The sequence below is a fragment of the Macrobrachium nipponense genome, chromosome 18, assembly GCF_015104395.2.
Source record: "Macrobrachium nipponense isolate FS-2020 chromosome 18, ASM1510439v2, whole genome shotgun sequence".
NCBI lineage: Eukaryota > Metazoa > Arthropoda > Malacostraca > Decapoda > Palaemonidae > Macrobrachium > Macrobrachium nipponense.
This window is the reverse complement of record NC_087211.1, coordinates 43,367,266-43,392,191: the sequence shown is the minus strand read 5'-3', so window position 1 is coordinate 43,392,191 and position 24,926 is coordinate 43,367,266. Positions and strand designations below refer to the sequence as shown.

The window sequence follows — 24,926 nt, the reverse complement described above, 5'->3', positions numbered from 1 at the left end:
TTCTGTCGTGTCTCTAATTATTAAAACACCAAGAAAAGGAATTTTCTCGTCTGTTTCCTATTCAACTTCAAATTTGATGCTGGGCACTTGTGGGTTTAATTTTGAAAGGAATCCATTGAAATTGTCCCATCTATTATTCCAAAATGTTAGAATATCATCTACAGCATGTTTTTGGGTTCTATTGCATTTATTGCTGTTGTTTCAAAGTATTCCATGTATAGATTGGGTAAAGAAGGGCTTCAAGGACTACCCTTGCTACACCCGAATTTTTGCTTATAATATGACTCCCCGAATGAAAATACATTATTGGATACACATAATTCAACTAATTTTATTATTTTGTCAAGTGCCAATGGGAAATGATCTGAATAGGGGGCTAATTTTTCCCTCAAAATGTGTAGAACGTCCTGTATTGGTACTTTTGTGAATAGGGCATCTACGTGAAGACTTAAAAGTTTTACGTTGTGAAGTGGTATATGTGCTTCTCTGAATTTGTGACAAAAATCTTCCGAAAAGTGCCTAAGAAAGGGGAAAGAAGGCCAGCTAACCATTTAGAAATTCTATAATTGAAAGCTCCGGCACATGAAACGATGGGGCTTAATGGAAGATTGTCTTTGTGAGTTTTGAGAAGGCCATAAAAGTAGGATAGTTTAGGATTAATTACTTTAAATTTCTCTAATAGTCCAATGCTTTTTATGTCTTGGCCAAATAATCTTACTTTTCGAAAAAAAATTCTGTGGGGACGTTTTGGAGAGGATTTTTCGTCAGTTTGTCCTGAGTGTTTGTGTCGCCAAGGAGTTGGTTGATTTTGTCGAGGTAGAAGTATTTATCCATGATTACGATTTTGCCGTCTTTGTCGAATCTACTTATTACAACATCCAACTTTTTTTGCGTGTGGATGGCTATCACAAATCTACGGGGGACAGGATATTTCTTATCAAGGTCAGTTAAAGCATTTAATAACACGCCTTTTAGACATATCTCTTCACGGCTGTAATTTTTGTCCGATAGGAATTTATCAAAAGCCACAATAAAGTCTAGGTTATTTCTTACAGTCTGGCATAAAGGCAAAGGATAAGCGTAGATTTAAGACTATAAGTGTTGGTTCACAGTAAGGGGGTTGTTAGATAAATTTAAAACTTTATCTTGTTGCTCAAGATTATTTCAGGCGTTAATTTGTTTATTAAGTTATTCATCTTACGTAAAAGTCTGTTGGAATGAGTCGCGCTATTATGGGCAGCAGTTTCGGAACAAAATGAAACCAGATACCTGTGTGTGTGGTCTGTTGAAAGGAGACGAAGATTAGACTGTGGTCCATATATCACTCTGCATAGTACAAAGATGTCGTGTTTCGTGTTTGTAAGTCATTCCTCCAAGAAAATCTTGTGTGCGTGCGTGCGTTTGTGTACTTCACAGTTATTCAACCAATCATGTCAATATAAAGATGTAAGGCTCTGTCCTTACGTAAATATATATATAAAAAAAATCCCACCTAAATACACCACATGCATCAGTAAAGCATTGGACTAAAATTCCTCAAGGTTGATTCCCAACATCTAAATAAGAATATAAAACCAAGTCAATAAGACAAAAGACAAAAGGTGCTCTTCTATAATGTGAGGACATTTAAGATATGTATGAAGGACGAGTATTAAAGTTAGGCGAGTCCTTCAACAAAATTCCGTGTTTAAATAATGACCGATGCCTTGTGGGTTAGATTAATTCAGAAGGCGTATATTTTTACAAACCTGCATCGCCCCAGTTAAGGATCGACTCAGACTGACCTATATAGGAAGCACGAGAATACCTACCAGACGGTGCAATTTTGGCCCATTACCTCGAGAAACAGTCTGTCATTGAAACCCATACGAAATTAGTCTACTATGCTTCTTGGAGTGGAATTTTGGTATCAGGTCCTAAATGGACATGGCCTTCTTAAACTAGAGGTTAACAGAAGGTAAGCGATCTTCAGTCATTGCTATCAAATTCATTAGCAGTCACTGTAAACTTTGAGACTTTATTGCATTACACCTTTGTGCTTGTACTTGAAGTATCTGAGGCAGACAAACAGACAGAGAGGGGGAGAATGCAAATGATTGTAACCCCCTCTCTGTTGGATAAATCAATATGTCTGATATCATTCTTCTGTTTTTAGAGGTCGATTCCGGGCAGTGACGGGTCGTAGCTATAGGGAGAACCAACGTCTATAGAGCTGCTGCCTCATCCCAGATGGCTATAATACAGTTAAGGGTTGAAAAGGAAGAATAACCCCCTTTGGAGCCAACCACCTAATGAGAAAAAGCAAGCGTATAGTTGAAGTGACTGTCTATTTATCTATCTCTATAATAAACACACATACATACATACACACACCACACACCACACACACACACACACACACACACACACACACACACACATATATATATATATATATATATATATATATATATATATATATATATATATAGGTTTTCGTATATATGTTCTATTTACCTTTAGGCTACTTCAGCCAGTAAGGGACAAGTAATCACGTCTGATATATTTCGATTTTATAGGGGGAAGCGAAATACTTTCTTGTAGGAGACAATATTAAAGGTAAACATAGAAATAAATAAATAAATAAATAAATAAATAAATAAATATAAAAAATAAAATGAGTAAATAAATAAATGAAGAAATGAAATTCCAAATATCATTAGACGTAATTGATTTGGTTACAGGAGCGTGGACGCCGGTTCTAAGAAATTTCTCAGATATTTTCACAGAATGCCGAAAGGGAGGGATATGGCCAAGACTACCGAATTCCCTTTCTACAAGCCTCAGCTCTCCGTGAGAGAGACCTTACAGACCTTACATCTTGTTCGGGTTGCCCCAGGTCCCTCAGTGTGAGGCACCTCTAATGTCTACCAGAGAGTTGCTAGTACATCTTCCGGTATATTTTGCATCTTCCAATCTTGGATGGTCTGGGATGCAGTTTAGATATTTGTCGAGCTTATTCTTAAACACATCTACGCTCACTCCTGATATATTCCTCAGATGAGCTGGCAACGCATTGAATAGACGCTGCATTATCGATGCTGGTGCGTAGTGGATTAATGTCCTGTGTGCTTTCCTTATTTTTCCTGGTATAGTTTTGGGCACTATTAATCTACCTCTGCTTGCTCTTTCTGATATTTTTAGTTCCATGATATTTTCTGCTATTCCTTCTATCTGTTTCCATGCCTGAATTATCATGTAGCGTTCTCTTCTCCTTTCTAGACTATATAATTTTAAGAATTGTAGTCTTTCCCAGTAGTCAAGGTCTTTAACTTCTTCTATTCTAGCTGTAAAGGACCTTTGTACACTCTCTATTTGTGCAATATCCTTTTGATAGTGTGGGTACCATATCATATTGCAATATTCAAGTGGACTACGAACATATGTTTTATAAAGCATAATCATGTGTTCAGCTTTTCTTGTTTTGAAGTGCCGTAACAACATTCCCATTTTTGCTTTACATTTTGCCAACAGAGTTGCTATTTGATCATTGCATAACATGTTCCTATTCATCATCACACCAAGGTCTTTAACTGCTTCCTTATTTGTGATTGTCTCATTATTAGGTCCCTTATATGCATATAGCTTTCTTTCTCTGTCTCCATAATTTATTGATTCAAATTTATCAGAGTTAAATACCATCCTATTTACCTCTGCCCAATCATATACTTTGTTAAGGTCTCTTTGTAGAGCATTCCTATCTTCATCACAAGTAATTTCTCTACTATTCTTGTGTCATCTGCGAAACTACTCACTACCGAATCCTTAACATTATTGTCTATGTCTTCAATCATAATAACAAACAGTATTGCAGCTAACACCGTACCTTGCGGCACACCGGATATTACCTTGGCTTCATCCGATTTCTCGTCGTTTGCAATAACTATCTGTTTTCTGTTGTGTAAAAATTCTTTTAACCATCTTCCTACTTTTATCCACGATATTGTGTTTTCTAATTTTCTTCGCTAATATACTATGGTCTACTTTATCAAAAGCTTTTGCAAAGTCTAAATAAACCACATCTGTTTCATATCCGCTTTTCATATTTTTGAATATGTTCTCACGGTGGACTAACAGTTGGGTTTGTGTACTTTTTCCGGGTACGAAACCATGTTGTCCTTTATTAAACAAATTATTTTTTATTAAAATGTTTCATAATATTTTCTTCATTACCCATTTCATACACTTTCATAATATGTGATGTTAGACTCACAGGCCTATAATTACTTGCCTCTAGTCTTGATCCACTTTTGAAAGTAGGGGTAATATATGCTAATTTGTGCTCATCATAAATCTTGCCTGTATCAACACTTTGTCTTAATAATATTGCAAGTGGCTTTGCGATAGAATGAACTACTTTCTTTAACAAAATAGCAGGAATTCCATCAGGCCCTGCAGCAGCTCCATTTTTAATTTCATTAATAGCCTGCACAATATCAGCTTCATTAATATCTATGTCAGCTAAATATTCACTATTTTCATCCCTTACTTCTATATCATTATCTTCATTATCTATTCTAGGGGTGAATTCTCTCTTATATCGTTCTGCCAGTATGTTTGCAAATTTCTTTTTTTCATTCGTTAATCTCCCTTCAATTCTTAGAGGGCCTATTTCTATTCTTTCTTTTATTCATCTTCTTCGCATATGAGTATAATAGTTTGGGATTTTGCTTGATATTTAATAGGGTTTTTTTCTTCCAAGTCCCGTTTTTCATTTTCTTTTGATTGTATAATCTTTTGTTCTGCATTTTCTATCTTACTTTTTAGTTCTATAACTTTCCATGCATTTTTTTTTTTTGCTAGACCTTTTTTCCACTTTCTGATTTTCTGGAACAAGATCCTTCTGTCTCTTGGTATGCATGACTGATGTTTACTTTTCTTCTTCGGTATATATTTATCCACTATTTTCTCTAATATTTTATATAATATCTCCGTATTTACCGTTTCCTTATGTCATCACTTTTGAAAATATTAATCCCAATCTTTGTTTAATTCTTCATTTATTTTCTGACCCATTTTATATTTTTACTGTAGAAGTTGTATTTTCCATATCCTTCCCACTTTTTCATTTCTTGCTTATCTCTGTTTTCACTTGCTTTGGAATGGACTGTTAATTCTATGACATTATGGTCTGAAATACTCGCATTATAAACTATTATTTCTTTAACATAATTCATCTCGTTCACAAATACTAGGTCTAAAGTATTTTCCTTTCTTGTTGGCAGGTGATTTATTTGTTGAATGTTGTATTCTAGTAACATATCTAATAGCTTTTCGAATTGCCTCTTATCTTCTGCACTACTATTACTCTCTTTTTTATATGTATAAGTACATCCACAATCTCCTATTCGTTCTTTCCAGTCTACGAAAGGAAAGTTGAAGTCTCCAGATAGGAGAATAGTCCAGTCCTTGTGAGAGAGAGAGAGAGAGAGAGAGAGAGAGAGAGAGAGAGAGAGAGAGAGAGAGAGAGAGAGAGAGACTTTTAATGATCTAAATCCAGTCACGTACTAGTCTGTCTTTCCAGATATAGTAGAAATCTCTTAATTTTTGGAATTCTTTTATTTTGGGCTCTTTCTCTTACATTTATCGTTTGTTTATTTACTCATCAATTTCTGTTTTATCGTATTTTAAACAGCTAAAGAAAACCCTCTACAGAATATGATATGTAGGAGGAGGCGACGAAAATATGAAAATACATAATAGGAAAATAAATAATTTATCAATTGTTGAATAAAGACATGAATAACTAAAGAATATCCTTTACGGAGTGAAAGAAGGTCATGGAAAAATATAAAGTAGACAATAAGAATAAAAGGAAAAACTAAATCAAGAAGAAATTTGTATAACAAGGGAGAAAATATAAATAAATGATAATGACACTCTCAGAAGAGACAGCAAATAAATGCTGTGCGACATGAAAAAAAATGGGAATTACATAGAATAAAAAGTAAATGAAATGCCAAAAAACGAGGAAGTACCAGTAAACACAAACCTGATGCATAACTGACATTAAAAACAAACTACAAGAAAGGAGCGGATAAATAACTACCGAAACTAGAAAGAAATAAACAACACAGTGATGAGAAAACGATAGAAGATAAAATTTTCTTATCCTATAATGACAAAACCTAAAGCACTTCAGTGAAACAGCACGTAAAAGGGAGAGAGAGAGAGCGAGAGAGAGAGAGAGGACAGGTTAAACACTAACAAGAGAACACCAAAACCAATAAACAGTCAGAATAAACAGGACGGAAGAGAGGAACAAAAGTCATAAGTAGATCGAGGCCTACGACCTTAGACTAGAAGAGAAAATACCCACCGTGACCCAATTCATCCCGAGAGCGCCTTTATTTGTCTGGTTCTGACCTTCCGAGAAAAACGGAAATTGAAATTTCAAATACGCCTCGATGACGGGAGTTGAGGAGGGTAGGGGGAGAGTTACGCTGGGCTTGGGAGTGGTGGGGAGGTGGTTGCCCTTTCGGGAGACGAGGTCAATGTCAGACAGCCATATAGACGGGTAGACAGGCTTCTGCTTTGATCTAGATCGCTTTATCCAGGGAGAACAAAAAGACCAACTAGATGCGAGAGATCCTTAGATGGCGAATGAAAATAGGTAGGCCTAGAGGTTCGTATCCTGTGTATTTTGGGAGCTTGGTTATAGGCATGAAAAAAGACGGTTCTGCTCTCGGTGTGTGTATATATATATATATATATATATATATATATATATATATATATATATATATATATATATATATATACATATACACACACATACACGCACACACCACACACAAACAAACACATATATATATATATATATATATATATATATATATATATATATATATATATATATATATATGTAATGGGAAAAATATTCCTTTAATTATTAGTGATTTATTTAGGAATTGATTCATCATCATCCTCTAATATATTTACACTGCTGTTGTAAAAGTGATCGGAACTGTGAAATGTTTTCGTTTTTGTTGTGGACACGAGTGTGGCAGTGTGGCCAGTCCCTTGTTTTATTTTTTCTGTCACTTTGAGTATGGGAGCGCTGCCCTGAATCTTTCGTCTGCATTTTGGTAACACTAAAAGACCATGTAAGGATCACGAATGCTCTCGTGTGAGAAGGACGCAACTGGTCCACTCTTCATTTTATCTATTTTACCAAATTATTAATACAAATGATTCTCTCTCCCTTGCAAGAAATCTAGTCCAGGGATCTAGTTCAGGAGTTCTGAAGACTAGGTAAAATAACCAAGTCCAGGAGACTAGGCCTGGGAGAAATTTGGCATGATGTAATGAGTAATAAAGGAACAAGCTGACTACCAGGAATTTTCTTCAACACCCCTAAAATGGAAATCAGCACTTCAGTTGCCTCCCAGTGGGAAGACATCACCTTGTTTCATCAGTAATAAGACACACAAGGAATATCATGTAATAACAGGTAGGATAGGCCTACCCTATTTCCCAGGCAGCGTAACCGTCAGTCCTCATACCCACCATGTCAACTATGACAGTACCATTCTCCGACCCCTGTCTCCAGGCAAGAAGACTGACAACAGTGCATATGTATATGTATACTAATAGTATTATTATTCTCGTATATCTTAATGTCATGGTGAGGGAAAAATCCTCCCGTGACATTTTGTGGCAGCTGTGTTAGATCTGTAGCCCAGTGCTATTGATCCAGACCCACTGTGCCTATATAGTATGTAGGTCACTAATGATGTTTTGTCGTATTGTATGCATTTCTTTATACAATATTGTTGATTTTTATCTGATTAAGATCATGACTTGTTTACATGCATATTCATTATTTCTATAGTGACGGATTGTATGGTATTGTCTTTTAATGTAGTTTACATTTTATTGTTTGATTATATATGAGTGTTTGAAATATTGTAATAATGGCGAGTGGTACTGATGAATCATATAGTTATGATCTAATTTAGTTAGAACAAGAAACACAACAAACATTACAGACAGTTAAGAGCTTCACTCAATCCTACCAGGACGTTTGGTCTCAAGTGGGAGATTTATCAAATCAAATCAAGGACTTGGACCAGAAGTTGGTTGACATACAGGGGACAACACAACACTTAACACCCAAACATAATAACACTCAACCACCCATAATGTCTACACCACATATATCTCACATTCCAGGTGATGAAGAATAGTTAGTTACCATGAAAGAGCACTCTGAAAATGTGCCTGATATAGTAACTGAAGGAGTTCGTGCAAGAGGTGCTAGGAATATTGTGCCTCCCTCACGTCTAATTGCAGAGATATAGACTCTGTGTGATGATGTACAATACTGTAATTTTGTACGTTTTGTATTCTCTTTTTACTTGGTTTTAGATTGATGAAAATATAATTTTTTCTATTCGCAGTGGCCAGTAATGTGAAAACTTTATGGTTTTGAGGTAATGAGCAAAGGAATAATGTAAAACATTTTGTACAAGAATTCACATAGTGCCCTGGTGTGGAATGCAATTGTGGCCTTATGGGTCTTGTCTTATAGAAAATTGTCATAGTTTTGCTCTTGTAGTACTGGTTTGGTACATCTTAGAGGATAGAGTACACCACTTTCCAAAACCCTTTGAGATTCAAGTTTAGAGTCGTTTCTAGCCAAGATCTCAGGTGAATTTGATAATCATTAGGACGCCTCAACAGGAGTAAATTCTGTCTTCACATGTGGAGAACTCTTGTTGCAGAGTGATGTGACATCCTGTGTAAGTGGAGTCAATCTAACCCCAGTATTAGGCTAGACAAAGCTATTAGGAAAGCTGTATTGAACGCACACCTAAAGGGTAGTGTCCCCATTTAGTACTCAAGTATATCCTTGTTTTACTTTTATGTTGTTACAAGAGTCCCTTTAGTCTCTAGTTGAGATCGTTGCTTGTTCTACTGTACAAGACCTGTTTTCCACAGTCGCAGACCCATCAAAGGAGCTTTTTGATATTAGAGTGGACATGAATCAATTCTTCCCCGAGGGAAAAGCTTTGTAATGGGAAAAATATTCCTTTAATTATTAGTGGTTTATTTAGGAATTGATTCATCATCCTCCTCTAATATCTTTACACTGATGTTGTAAAAGTGATCGGAACTGTGAAATGTTTTCGTTTTTGTTGTGGACACGAGTGTGGCAGTGTGGCCAGTCCCTCGTTTTATTTTTTCTGTCACTTTGAGTATGGGAGCGCTGCCCTGAATCTTTCGTCTGCATTTTGGTAACACTAAAAGACCATGTAAGGATCACAAATGCTCTCGTGTGAGAAGGACGCAACTGGTCCACTCTTCATTTTATCTATTTTACCAAATTATTAATACAAATGATTCTCTCTCCCTTGCAAGGAATCTAGTCCAGGGATCTAGTCCAGGAGTTCTGAAGGCTAGGTAAAATAACCAAGTCCAGGAGACTAGGCCTGGGAGAAATTCGGCATGATGTGTAATGAGTAATAAAGAAACAAGCTGAGTACCAGGAATTTTCTACAATACCCCTAAAATGGAAATCAGCACTTCAATTGCCTCCCAGTGGGAAGACATCACCTTGTTTCATCAGTAATAAGACCCACAATATCACGTAATAACAGGTAGGATAGGCCTACCCTAATTCCCAGGCAGCGTAAACGTCAGTCTTTATACCCACCGTGTCAACTATGACAGTAACATTCTCCGACCCCTGTCTCCAGGCAAGAAGACTGACAACAGTGCATATGTATATGTATACTAATAGTATTATTATTCTCGTATATCTTAATGTCATGGTGAGGGAAAAATCTTCCCGTGACATATATATATATATATATATATATATATATATATATATATATATATATATATATATAATATAATTATAATATATATATATATATTTATAACCACCGGTAATCTCTACGATTTACATGTATTTCCAGTCACAGTTACCTCTTGACTTCAATTCCTTGCTCTGTTTTCCGGATACACCTACGTTACGAGCCTATATCCGTAGAGTTACGAAAAACAACAACAGTTTTTTCCCTTTTTGAGAAGAGTTGTGACCTCTTGGTCCCTGTCATTGTTTCTAAATGTAGATGTGACCCACTTCTGTGAAGTAACTACCACGGATCGGAATCTGTTGCTTCGGTCTACGGAGATTTCCCAGCAATCTTCATGCCTGGCATGATTATCTTGCATTCACACTCCCAGCTTTCAGGGTCTTTACGATAAAAGCAATATAAACTAGCCTTAATAGAAGCTTTGCGTATATACTAGATAATATCCCGTAGCAATAAATAGTTCCTGATTTTTGGCTTGAATGTCTGACTGAAATGTTTGCTTTTAAAGCTCTTAACATTTGTTTCCTAGTAGTATTTTTTTTAAAGCAAGGAAATCTATATTGTCATATAATAATTCTTTAACTGACGCAGGAAGGCAATTCATTTTGTCAAATTAATTTTGGGCAGTGATGGACGACATTACATCAAGGCTAGGAATTCCTAACGTTTTATACACCATACTCTGTTTTTTTCCATCTGTCCATCCGCCTGTGGTGTTTCCGTATGGTAACACTGCGTCCCGGGCTTCAGATAGTTACATTCAGCTTACATTCAACAATAATAATAATATCCTATTTCGAATATTAACGGTGTACTTTGCATACAGTAAATTATTAAAACACTTTTCAGTTGCAAATGTACACCCAGATATCCTTTTATTTACCTAAAACTTACACATAGCGTAACTATTTAAAGCCCGGGACGCAGTGTTACCATACAAAAACACCACAGGCGGATGGACAGATGGAAAAAATCAGAGTATAGGACTTGTCTAGGCTCTGCCTTCAAGCCTTGCGCTTAGCCATGCGATTTTTGCTTGGTTTTATATTTGCGTGTTCGATCAAACATGCATAACTAACACGGGAACGCGCAGTGTTTCGATATGATAAATTTTACTTTGAGGCAATGTTATCCATATGTAACTTTCTTCTACAAAAGGCCTTTTGGCTGTAGTTATTCGACAGGAAACTAGGAACGAATCGCCAATATTTAAACAAATAAAAGTAATTGCCAAGAAAACTGCATGGGCTGAAAAAAAAAACTTCGGTCATTCATTCGTCGGGATGATTGGAAACTGTCAAAACGTTTTGAAACTGCGTCATCCGGTACCTTCGGCGGGATGCAAGTGATCTCATGCAGTGAATCGGTTTTATCACGAAAATAACGCGAAGCATTTAATTTTAGTGTTGTGCAGTGATTACGATATATTGCGTCTGAGCAAGGATGACATAGGGAGGCTGAGATGGACGGGACGGCGCTCCTCCATCCTTCACGTAAGTTCACCGAGCAGAAAGTGATTTGAGTTTGTAGGCCTATACTTATAATTTACTTCGTAGTTTTTTTTTTTTTTTTTTTTTGTCTTCTAATCCACATTTCTGCATGGATTCTGTATTTGACAGGAAGTACCTAGTTAGGTATAGCTATCAGGTACTCTATACTCGCATGTAGGCATAGCTCATGGTTGCTGCTTTCGTAACGTATCATAGTACTAGGCCTACCTAGAAGCCTTGGCTAACCCGATGCTCAAGTAAAAGCATAGAGGTAGCAGGGAATAATTGGTATTTCGGATAGCTTGCTTGCTTGTTTGCTTGCATCAGTTTTCTTGCCTGAGGTTGAACTTTTTCAGGATGAGTGAAGATGTTCGTGAATGATTTTGCGCTTGATTGCCTTCGAAATGAGTTTGAGCGTAGGTAGGCTACATCAGAATAGATCGATTAAGAGCCATTATGGTGGCTAGTGGTGGTGGTGGTTTAGATGTCATTTGCCACTGTTTTCATGATTTATGCCCCCGGTTTACTTGAAAATTTATATTATTTTTTAAATATAGTAATTACTACCCTAATTTCCGGCTCGCAATAGCAATATTGGAAAATCGTGTGGGTAGGCATATGCCTATCGCAGTTGCCACCCTGGCCTCACTTCACGTACTTAACAGATAACATAGGATAGCCTATGTGTTTTATTTTATCGATAATCTAGGTTCTGGTTGTCGTACAAGTAATTCAGGTTCCGTATGTTGTACAGATAACTTAGGTTTCGTTAGGCTCAGTTTATTGTGCAGATACAGAAACCAGTCTGCCACCGCCACGATCCCGCCAGTCGGTGACCGGAATATATTTACCGCCCCTTGCCATGTTTTTGTTTATTTTTGTCTTTTATTTATGTTTATGGTATTTACCTTCAATGATTTATGCTTTATATTCAAACCCAAGGGGCCGGTACTAAACACTGCGCCCATTTTGTACGTAAACGGTCAGTTGCTGAATCTGGAAAGGTGTGTAGGCTGCGGTTGTAGTTTCTTACTTTACCCAGATATTTGAGGCTGCGTGTTGCCGAGTCCAAAGGTTCGCACTAGACCGCATTTACCCTTCACCTTACAAAGCTTTGGGGTTGCGCTTAGACAATAGCCGTATTGTCATAAGCCAGCATAATCTTAACTAACCACCTACCAGCAAAATGCAAGGTAGATCTAGGGTACTTATCCGCGGTGGCCTAGACTATGGCAGTTGCGGTTTTTCTATGCAGTTTTACCTACTGAACAAGAATTTTAAGTAATATTTATTTGGACGACTGTAATTAACCCCCCAAGGGTCAGTGCTAAACACGGCGAAATACATTGGAAGGTCCCAAATTCCTAGTGGATGTCGTATCTGCGGTTGCGTCCCTTGCAGTCCGTGCGGACTGCTTCTGTAGAAATACCATAGTGCTCCGGGAATGTGTGATGGGGGCTGGTAATCTGGTGTTGCATATTAGCCTAAGGTAAATGTATAAGAATATCACAAAGATATTGTTTACCAAACAGTGTAGAAATTGGAGTATATAATACAGCATAGGGGTAGATCTAGAGTACTTATCCGCGGCGGCTTAGACTATGGCAGCTGCAGGTTTTCTATGCAGTTTTACTTACTGAACAAGAATTTTAAGTAATATTTATTTAGACAACTGTAATTAACCACCAGGGTCCAGTACTAAACACGGCGAAATACATTGGACGGCCCAATCCCTATTGGATGTCGTATCTGCGGTTATGTTCCTTGCAGTCCCTGTGGAGAGCTTCTGTAGAAATACCCAGCAAAGGTGTAATAATTTGAAAAGTTTGCCGAGATAATGAGAAATTTACTGTTTTTAGTTAATGATTCTATGTGCATCCCCGAGGGCCAGGTTGTAGACATGGCAGTGTTGAATTCCAGCCCATTTGAATGAAATAAATATATAAACAAAAGATTGAATCTAGCTCTATTCTTCAGGAAAGGAATCTTACCAATATTCGATATTATCGTTGGGCTATTAACTGTAAATTTAACTAGCTTAGCTTGTGGGAGTGCATGTAGGTAACTATAAACTATGGCTTTGAGAGACTTTATCAAGCAAATATTTTAAGGTGTAGCCTAAACTAGTTGTTCACACTACTGGTAACCAAAACGTAAGGTAATTAACAACTATAATCACATGCTAAGAGCGTTTAAAAAAAAAAAAAAAGTTAGGTCTGTATTAGTGATACTTACAGACTTGTATTTATGATTATTTATAGCCTCAGTTCCATACATGGTTTATAGAATGGGAACATTTGAGCAGGAATAAACATAACCATTTAAAGAATCATTGTTATTGTATACCAGTTTCTAGTAAAGCTATAAAAATTATTAATTATATTGAGTATGAAGGAGTTCATTAAAATCATTTTTGCCAAAGCTGAGGCATATTGTATGGAATTTGTTTATTTATGGTAAATTTAATTTAGTTTCCTTTAAAGGTGAATGTATATGTACTATATGGTCTGTATTCCAGTATATCCTCACAATATTGTATATTTCTTTACAAACAATCATGCATTTTTCCCTAAAATATCACTTTTAAATATTTAATTGAAATATCTTTAATTAAATGTATGATTAAACATACCAAAATTGTTTTTTCCACAAAATATCCCTGTTAAATAGGGGTGTCTAATGCGAGGGTAGGTCTTATACACCAGCAAATATGGTACATTTCATGAATTGAGAGAGAATTTTTACTCCTTACTCAACTTAGATATTTAATTTTTCTCAGAGTACTGTGGTCACATATAAATGTAACATCGTCTTAAGTAATGTTGTTTGTCTTGTTATCCCGACTAAGGATGATTAGCATGGTTATTTCTTCTATACCAAGAGATATCAGTAATTTTGGGCAGAAATGAAGGATCATTACACTGTAGTTGTAGATGTGCAAACTCTCATATTCTTTTGTTTTTAGTGTTTCATGTTCTTTTGTTGATTCTAGAAAATTCACCAAAAATGATCATATCTTGGACATCGTTTATATTTTAAAGCCGTGGATATGTTCATTTTAAAGTACTGAATATGTTAATTGATGAGTGGACAACATTTATCACATCAGACCATAATGTTTTAGTATCTTTTGGAGAATTGATACAAACTAGATCAGATTTCTCAGTTATAGGACTGGGATGAACAAGTGCCTATGCTGCCAGACTAATGTTAAAACCACTTGTACAAAAATTGTTATATACTTGGTAATGGTTTCCAGATTTTTGGAGGTGGTAAGAACAGAAAGTGGAGAAAATAGAAAGGGGTCAGTAAGATGAAAAATTGAGGAGGAAATTGAAATCTTGAAAGTGATTACTATAGGGTTTGTAAAAAGTCCTGGGAAAAACCTAACCTAACCTAATTTGGAAAGATAAGCCCGTAATATTCAATAGTGAAGTGCACCAGAAAGATAAGCCAGTAATATTCAGTAATGAAGTGCACCTTAATTGTAAATTGGAAGTGTAGCTAGTGTAATGCTGTCCTTACACAGATATAAAGGTAGAAGTTGGACAATCTAGGATAATATAGGACATTAGAACAAGAAGGCCATAACATTGTGATCAGTTGTGTTTTCTCATCTGAAAAATATCTAATAATTCTTTTTCCAACATGAGAAGAATTTTCTCATGCATATGACTCAAAAGCTTGACATGTTTTACATTTATGGTTGCTTTTTTTTTCTTTACAGATAAAGTATTGTAGTTCCTGAAAATGCATAAAAAAAATCACTGATTGAGCTGTCAGTCATTGATTTGGGTTTTTGGGGAACCTGGTGTCCTTGGGTGGGTTCATGTTTTGTTGTTTTGGATGGTGAATGCTCGGAGGACATTACAGTACTCTCCCCCCCCCCCCTCCCCTCCCTCCCCAAAAAGACAAAAAGACTCTGGGAGATGAATCATTCTCCAGAATGTATGCTGGCTTCAGTTTGTCACCGAGATCTAGGTAGTTCTTCCATCCAATGAAATCTCATAGTACTTATTTTTGTATATGAGACATGCCAGGTAATTATATAGTTATTAGTTTCCATGTACAGCTGCCTAATTCAAATTTTGCGGGTAACGCTTTGATTGCTCAGTGTGGGTATGCTAGAAATATAGTGCTGTCTCCCAACTTGGCTAAGCACTTCATTCTGCTTTCAGCTGTGCTTGACTAAACTTAAAATGCTTACATCAGCTTGTTCATATTTTCCTGTTATATCACTGGATTTCGGTAGTGTTACACAACCACTGGAACTCATTCATAGCCTTCAAGCTGGATGAGTCCTGTCCTTTTGTTTGTTTAATTCAGATCATCATCACGCTGGATATTTGTATTCTCTTGGAACAGTTCTTGAATGTAACACTATTCAATAGGCCAAATACTTTTGCATATATGTTTTACTAACCAGTCTTATGCTAAGCGCAAGTCACCGGTTTATAATGGTCTTAAGGGGGCTTCTTCTTTGATTTTTGATGAATATTTTTGGCATTTTCAAAATCTGGTTAAATGGCTGTAAGACATGATCAACACCTCTTATCACATGGCCAAACCATTTTTTCGAAATATCAAAATTAATGGGGTTTTGGCTCCGCCCCCTTCACACTGTGACGTAGGGCTGATGTTTGGCTCTTAATGACTATTGTCATTTTGTCCTTTATCTGCCCAATTTATTTATTTTTATTTTTATTTCGCCTAATCTCTTACATCTGGCACCAACAATGGCTGATTCCTTGGTGAATGGTGTTCTGAGCGGGTAGCTTGCCCAGCAGGGGGGAGCCATGGGAGTCAGTGTGTCCCAGAGTTGCAAAAGGGGAGGTATGCTGCTCTTTACTCCTTGCATTTTTTCGCTATTTACCGTGTTTTTTGCTTGTTTTCTTACATCAAGTAACTCTAAATACAATTATATACGTTTGTGTGTATACTAGAGTGCAACTATGGCCCGTTTAGCAAATTTTGCTAAAAAGAGACATAGGGTCGAAGGTGGACTTTTTATTTTGTTGTTGATATAGCAGCATCGCCATTGCCACTACCATTGTTGGCTGATGTATCCAGCGCTGTCCACCATTATCACCACCACCAGCAACACCATCACCACCAGCACCACCAACACCCTCACCACCACCAGCACCACCAACAACAACAACACGCGGCTCTGTTTTGGCTGCTGAGAGCCCCGCCCTCATTGCCTCTATGTCGTCTGCTGCGCAATCATCTGAGGTTTTTTCACCTTCACAGTTACGCTCGCAGTTGATGAAAGTAATAAAGGACGATGAAAAGGGAGTACTATATGATGACAAATTCTTACTTACTTGGTTTCAAACCAGGCAACAAAGAATCAGGTGGTACTTGATGTTAGCCTCACCTCAAGCAAATAATACCCCTTTTAATGGGGGGGGGGGTTGGTGCCGGAAACCAAGCAAAAAAAACACTAAGAACTATTAGAAAGAAGGAAAGGCATTCTGAACTAAGCACTAGTGAGTATTTAACATTTGTTTGTACCATGGTTTTGCTCAAAGATCAGTTTTTTTTTTCCACGAGTGCTGAAAAAAACACTTCTTGACCTTTACAGCCGTTTTTCTCAGTTTTCACTCTTTTGCACTTCAAACGCTAACTATTTTTTTATTTGTAGGCCAATTTTAAAGTTGAATATACCATTGGAAAGAGGAAAGAAAGGAGAATATTTTGTTCGGGCTAGATTTTTTCTTAGGTTGACGAGGAACTCGTGATAACCAAATCAACAAAATTTTGGGGGGGAAAATTCCCCCTCGCCCCCCATCCAAAAAAAGCAAAAAATGGAAAAACTGTTCACAACATTTTTTTTTCTACTATGATATACTTTCTGTGTATAAAGCCGCATTGCAATAGCTCTAAAAATGAAGGAAGAGTTACATATTTAATTTTTTTATTTTTTTATATTTTTTCAATAAAAACCAAAATAATCATTTGATCACTCTGAAATTTTTTTTGGAACATCACCTTATATATATGTATAACATATAATAATTTCATAAAAATCGGAGAATTATTTCTATATAAGTGGACGCCCCCCTTAAGTAAGCTTGATTTTACATCATTCCTTTAGGCCAAACTTTTGTTTATAGATTTTGTTTACCGGCCATAGGCCATTAGCGAAACACTGATAGATAATTCTTGAATGTTGGTGCATTCTTGTATCTCAGAACCTTAGCATTTATTATTTACTTTCCGGGATTAGGCTACATGCAAGTCGCCAGTTAATAATTACCATTAAAAGTAATTCTTGAAGGTTCCATCATTCCCTTCAGTTATACCTTGCTTTTGGGATTTTGTTTACCAGCCATAGGCTATTATAGTCACAAACTGCCAGTAAATATAGCAACCTTAAAGTATTTTGTGAATGTCAAGACATTCTTTGAGGCCAAACATTTGCATTAGGCCAACACATTTTGTTTTGTTTACCATCCGTGCGACGTTCGTCACTTTCCTTTGCAGAGACTGAAAGTGTGGAAGTTGAAAAGTAGTAAGGAGAGAATTGTGTTGATGTTTGGCTACGGGGGCCCTTTGGTAGAGAAGGTTTACTTATGGCCTCGGTGTACAGAGGTACTTTTCTGGTGTCACGCAGTTGTTAGTGTTTAACATCTTTACTATCCTCCAGCTTGCATGGTGGATTGGAGCACAGGCCACTCAAGTCAATTAGTGGGGCACGTAAGCGGTTATGATTTCAATTACTTATAATAATTTCTTAATTTGAAAACTTAGTGATATAAATATACATATCTTTTTTTTAGGTTACGTTATTTAAAAATGCATAAATCTGAATATGTATATGAAATGCTGTTTCATCTATTTGTTTTATTTGTTTATCACTAATTGGAGAATAAAAGCAGTGATTTTACATTACTAGAGTCCAATTGGCTTTGATACTTTAGTGCGAAAATGACTTGTTATAAAATTATTATTATTATTTTGTAAGTTATGCATGCATTTACGTTAATTTTAAATGCATGTCTTGAGTATATGAAATGCTAATGTTATTCATGCATTATGAATGTTTTCAGGACTACATGCCAGAATTGCCTCCAGTAGTTGGCCCCTCGGTCAAACCTGTAGCTTTTCCCGAGGTATCAGCAGACAGCCATTGAAAAGGTGTCTTGATGGATATGTAATGAAATTTCCCACCCCCCCTCCCCCAATCAAACTTGTCATGATTTTATAGGTTTTGACCGAACGCCTTTCTAGTGGCGTACTTAGCTAGCCATAGAAGCATTCTCCTCGCTGCAAAGTTTCCCCTAAATAGGAGGCGACCCTTGGCTCTACCTCCTTGCCACTATGAGTTAAGATGAGTGCCAACCAGAGGCAGTAGCTATTCTTCTGCATAGTTCTCTTTAACTGATAGGAATGACAAGCGTTATTGTTTCTTTGCTAGCAACTTTTCAATTTCAGATTCATTACATGATGTAATGCTTTGGAGTAGAATATGTCCATGATCCTACCTCCTTTCAATATTGAATCAGCTATACAATTACTGGGTAAGTCATACAAAAATGATATTTTTATGATAAAATAAGGTTTTGTATATACTTACCCAGTTACCCTGTAATTATAAGATCGGAGCCCACCCGCCTCCCCTCTGATGGACATTATGCATAAAACTGAATGAAGTACTCAACTAAGTTGTTCCTAGTATTGCTATTGGGGGATGGCACTGTATACCTAGTACCTACACTGAGCAATCAAAGCGCTACCCGGGAAATTTGAATTAGGCAGCTGTCCGTGGAAACTAATAGTAATTACTGTGTAACTATATAGAAAACCTTATTTTATTATAAAAAATATCATGCTTGCACTGCAGGGTGTGGAGAGATCCTGAGTAAGTGGGGGAGATGGGTAGACATGAATTCATATTTTGTACGCTCGAGTTCTGTGGGAACGTAGGGTTTCTAAACCGCAATGTATGTTTTCCTTGCTGGCATAATTTTTTGTTCGGCCACTTTATGAACATTGAGTGGGTAGTGGGTTCATCTGGTTCTTGAAATATGTCTGCAGGTATTGCTAATGATTGTCCGTAGAGTGCCTTAGCTGGCAAACGTTGAATACTGCTTTTGGGGCTGTTCTCAGCCCTAATAAAATCCATGGCAACTCCTTTCTCCACCTCCCTGTCTTGACATCTGTTGGAGAGTGCTGCTTCAAGGGAATGATGGAACCACCTGACAATACTGTTGGGTGGCTTCTGGGTTGTAGGCTGCCAGATGGTTTATGTTTTTCCCAAGGCTGGTGGTGAGAGAGCTCCATAGGGTTGAACTGAAATTAGCCACCCTATTGCTAGTGATGTACAGAGGGAGTTGCAGATCATGGGCGAGGGTGAAAGCCTTTCTCTTCAAGGCCAGCAGTAAATAGGGGCCCAGGGTGCCTGGTACTTGTTTCGCAGTAAGTGAAGAGAATTTCCATGTCCTCGGGCCGTGTGTGAGTTGATGGTTTATTTTGGATTGATTGAGTTTGGAAGGAAGTTTGTTGGGGATTGTTTGGGGGATAGGAAAGCCGCTGACTGAATGGATGGGGAAGAGAAATTGCATTACTAAATTGAAGTGGGATGACCGAATGAAGAGTGTGTTTGAGAGATTGGAAGAGGAGGCTGCAAAGGATATCACCTTGGCCTTCCCGGATTATAGCGAGGATGCGAGTAGGCTTGAGCTCTATACAGATGCTAGTAAGTTTAGTAAGGGGGGGATGCTTAGTACAGTTGCAAGAGGTGAATGGGGAAGAGCAATTGAGAGTGATAGCGTATATGAGTAAGGCCTTTAATAAAGCGGAAGGAAAGTACTCGGTGGTTGAGAAAGAGCTTTCAGCTACAAGGTTTTGTGTGAAAACGTTGAGTGTTTTTATATGGGATAAAATTTGTTATAAGGACGGGCCATCAGCCATTAGTGTATACGATTAAGAAAGAAAGTGTAAATGCCAGGGTTGTGAGGATGATCGAGGATTTGAGTGAGTTTGATTTCAAGTTGGAGTATGTACCCGGGACTAAAAATGTGATTGCAGATACAATGTCAAGGATGCATGGTCAGGGTGACAATCCCAGAAAAAGTGACTGGGATCCAGATAGAGTGCCTGAGGGTTTGGTTGTAAAAGAGAGGTTTGTGGGAGATGACAAAGTTTGTGAGTGTTTGTTTTTGGCATTGAAAGATTTGGAGAGTAAGGGTCTGCGAGTAATGTTGATGAGTGATGTGCAGAAGGAAGGGACATGTATTGAGGAGCAAGGTGGGGAAGAGATGTTGTTGAGTTTGTTGTTGGCAGTAGTGGAGTTGTTTGGGGTTGATTGAAGGGTTTTTGTATTTTGGGTGAGACAGACCAATTGAGAGTAGAGGGAAGCTAACTGCAAATAGTGAGCATGGGGTTTTGAGAATTCATTATGGGGAACATGGTTGTAGTTGGTTAGTCAGACATGGGGATTGTGAAGGGAATTTAAATCAGAGGTATGAAAGTGAGGAGATAACTGAGGGGGGAAAGTGGTGAGGATGATTGTGGTATGGATAACCAGGCCAATGGGGTAGTGAATGTGTGTATGCATGGAAGCCAAGGGAAAATGGTGACATATGTTTGAGTGAATGATAATGAGTATTGTAGCTTAGTTGATACAGGGGTGCAGGTTTTCTTAGTGAGTGGGTCAATGGTAAATGAACTTGAGAGATGCGATTGGGAAGTGAAAAGGCAGTATACAAGTGTAAGAATACATGGGTTAGGACAGGAAGTGTTTTAGTAGTGGAAGAGGTACAGCTGAAAGTTGTGTTAGGGGGGTTGGAAGTGGTACATAACTTTAAAGTCATGTGGGAAGATGATATGCCAGTGTGTTTTTTAATAGGGATAGATTTTTTGAGGATGCATGATGAAGTGTGGACGTGTATTTGTAGCGAACTTTGTGGGTATGATTGATATTGCTAGAAGTGAGAATGTTTTGTTGAGCAAGGAATTGAGGAAATGCAAGATAGGTGCTTGGAGATAAGTAAGTTGCGAGAATGCATTTTGGGAGGGGTGCTTGTGGAGGATTGGCCGTGTGAGTTGGAGGTATAAAAGAGGGTTGCAAGACAGTTTGTAGTGTGCAACAATGTAGTGTACTTTTTTGCAATGGGGAGAAATGTATGACGGGAGTGCATGTGCCGGTGTTTTCCATTGAATCAGCTGTATGTGCCTGTTGGTCCACGATCGGTTTGGGCACATGGGGAAGAATAAGTTATGGGAATACATGAGAGAGATATTGTATGCGACTGGATTAAGTAAGATTTGTGTGGATGTAGCTGTTACATATGAAGAATGTCAGAGGGGACAGTATCAGTGTGTGCATGCGAGTCTGTCTGTGTTGTGACTTTGGATGAAAGAGCCGTTTGAAATGCTTGTGATTGACTGTGTTTCTTTACCAAGGACTGCGAGAGGACACGTGAGAATGATTTTAATGGTGGATCACATGAGCAAATTTGCCTATGTGGTTCCCATCAAGGATAAGAGGAGTGGTACTGTCACGCAAATGGTGAGCCAAGTGATGTTACTGATGTGTGTATATTGAGTGATAATGAGCCTGACTTTGTGGGATGAGAATTTGAGGAAATGCTGAAGGAATGGGGTATTGTACATGTTTATTCTACTCCTCATATGCCCAGTGCAAGTGGTTTGCCTGAAAAGACAGTTAGGACATTGACTCAGATTTTGCAAATGATGAGTAAGTGTTATGATTGGGATATATGTGTGTGGTGTGGGTATACAACGCCATGTTGCAAAAGAGTATAGGTATGTCACCCTGTAAGTATGTGTTGAATTTTGAGAGTTATTAGGCCAAGGTTGGGTTTATCAGAGACTGATTGGGATTTGTGGAGGAGAGCAAATGGGAGGTTTGAAAGTTTTAGGATTGCCTGGATTGGGGATAGTGTTGAAAGAGGTGGTTGAGAAGGGAAGAATGAATGTGAATAAGGTAAGGGAGAAGTTTTGAAATTTTGGAAGTGTGACCAAGTGGGTTATGTTATGTTTTGGGGAAGGTGAAGGGATGTGCCACAGTATGTCCGTGAAAATGCGATGAGTGAGTGGTTGAAAGTGAATTAAGTATGAACCAAGCATCAGTGAGCAAATGGATTTGGGGGATTGGCAATTAGCTTTGGTTGAGTATGGAAGAAAGCAGAAGAAGGTAAAGAAAGGGAATGAAGGGGAAGGGTGAGGACTGCATAATAGAGGGGTTAGTGTTAGGGTAGAGATGGTTGATAAAGAGTGCAATACAGATATGTAAGCCTAAGGAGGGAATGGGTGAGACTTACAGTGTGTGTGGGTTTGAGTTGACCGAGTTTAATGAGATTTCGACATGAGGGGAACCAAGTAGTAGGGAGGTAGTTGACAGTATGAGTCCCTTCAGGAGTTTGACAGGAATATGAATGGGGTGGACGATTTGGTAGCTGAAGGGGTAGATGAGACAGTTAATGAGATTTGGGAGGACAGTAGCAAGGGAGATAATGGGACTCTGGATGAAAGTGGTCTAGAGGAAGTGAATAGTGATGCAACTGAGAGAGTGTAAGAGGGGCCTCAACTAAGATCCAAAGGGCCAGTATCCGAACATCCCTGGGTTCTAAGAAAAGTGATGCAGACAGTCCACGGTTATTGGTGGGGGTTCTGTTCCCGGGGTGTGCTGATAAATGAAAACCGCCATTAACCGAAACCTAGCGAGATATGGTGCTGGTAACTGGCGCCTTAAGCACTCTTATGGCGCGCCAAAAATAGCAGATTTTACAGTGCAAGAGAAGCCCCATAAAACCAGATCGCCGATAATCTAGTCCGCTAATAACCAGGAACTGCCTGTATAGTGTGGATGTTGTGAGTATGTGAGGTGACGTCAAATGTAACAGGAGAGGCAATATGGAGGAGTGATGTAGTGGTTGCATTTGACAGCATTCTCAAGGGTTGCTTGTAATAGAGAGAGAGAAAGGTGAGAGTGGCTGGTTGTTTTGGTTGTAGTCTCTTTAACTTGTTTGTGTTCGTTGGAGGGAATAGGAAAGGTTTGGATGTTCTGTGTATTTGCTATATCGTGTTTTATGTTTATTTGTTGTTAAGATAGTATGGCGAAGGTTTGTGTCTGTGGTTTTCCGTTTTGAGAGAGAGAGAGAGAGAGAGAGAGAGACCTGAGTGGTGAATGGGTAATTAATGAGTGAACTGCTTGTTTGGCAGGTGCTTTGGGTATGTCTGCTGACTCAGTCGCCGAGCCTTGAGTGAAGCAGTCAGGCAGTTAGCTATGGAGTGAGTGACAAGCAGTCAGTTGAGTCAGTAATTGAAGGCAGTTATTGTTGGTCAGTTGTCATTGTATGTTTTCTATTTTTGATACTGAGTAATTGAGTTTTGTGCTTGTGTCCATTTGATGGTTGTTGAGCTGGTGAGTGTCTGTTATGTTTGATGTATTTTGAGTTGTTGAGAAATCTTGATGTTGATTGGTGTTTGTGTTATTGATTTGTTGTGTGTTTTGAGTTGTTAAGAAATTTTGATGTTGCCTGGTGTTTGTTTGTGTTAGTGATTTGTTGGAGTTTTTGAGTTGTTGAGAAATCTTGGGGTTGATTAATGTTTGTTTGTGTAATGATTTGTCGTGTTGTATTTGAGTTGTTGCATGGTTTTGGTGCTTGTTGTGTGTGTGTGTGTGTGTGTGCATGTGAGTGTGTGTGTGTATTGGTATTCGATGGTTTGTTGGTCTGGTGCTGGGTGCTAGTGGAGTGATGAGTTTGTGTCTCAGTGACTGTATCCAGTGGACAACACAGCATCTTGCCCTGATTGTGTCAAGAGTTGGTGAAGACATGGTTTTTGAACCAATAGTCCTGTTAGTAATTAGTAACGTAAAGAGGAAAGTGTGGCAGGGTGAAATTTTGGTAGCTGGACATTCTAACGTAAATGTGGGGAAATCTTGTTTGGTTTGCTTTGCTTTGCTTGTGATCCTGCCACATTAAGGGATCGGTTTTAGCCATTCGTTCAGGAATTGTGTGTTGGACATCTCATTGGTGCCTTTTCCTGGAAGAAAGACAGTGAAGGGCAGACTTATTACACCTTACGAGGCAACTAGTCTGGCTGTCTAACTGTTGGGCCACTGCTACAGACCTACTGCATGTTTTTTTATAGCATACAGCTTTGTTCACTCCAAAACCTCCAGTGAAAGAAGCAAAGGCCGTTGGGTCATTCTTAATTGATCATCTGTTTATATTGTGTGTCGGGTTGTATTTTCTGATTTGGTGGCTGTTTGTTTTCCCTCTTGTAGTTTAGGGAGCAGCAGGGAAATCTGGCTCGATGGCTGTCTCTTCGTCACTTTGTGGTTGTGTGGTGGCTGCTGCTACAGGTGGTTGAGTGGGCTCTGATGATGTCAGGGCCAGATGAACTGTGTCTACCATTTTGAGAAATTCCTTGAGGGGCATGGTGGATGCGCCGAGAATTGCAGCAACTGTTTTTGTGTCGTAACTTTGTCAGGAGGACTTTGTGCACTAAGTCCAGCATTGTCTCTGGTTGGCCTGGCTGTCTGTGGCAGGGATTGTTATTAGTCGTCACAATTGCTCTTAGACGTGAGGGC

At 38.2% G+C, this 24,926-nt stretch overlaps 1 long non-coding RNA gene across 2 annotated transcripts in view; it reads left to right on the top strand.

Moving 5' to 3' along the window:
- The first annotated feature begins 10,923 nt into the window (after positions 1-10,923).
- The window catches only part of LOC135197003 (uncharacterized), a 900,249-nt gene continuing 886,246 nt past the window's right edge, over positions 10,924-24,926 (top strand). The window contains exon 1 of one of the 2 annotated variants that reach the window (XR_010310528.1): positions 10,924-11,359. This is a non-coding gene — a long non-coding RNA (uncharacterized LOC135197003). The remainder of the gene's footprint in view (positions 11,360-24,926) is intronic. The other variant, XR_010310527.1, reaches the window with a different exon arrangement.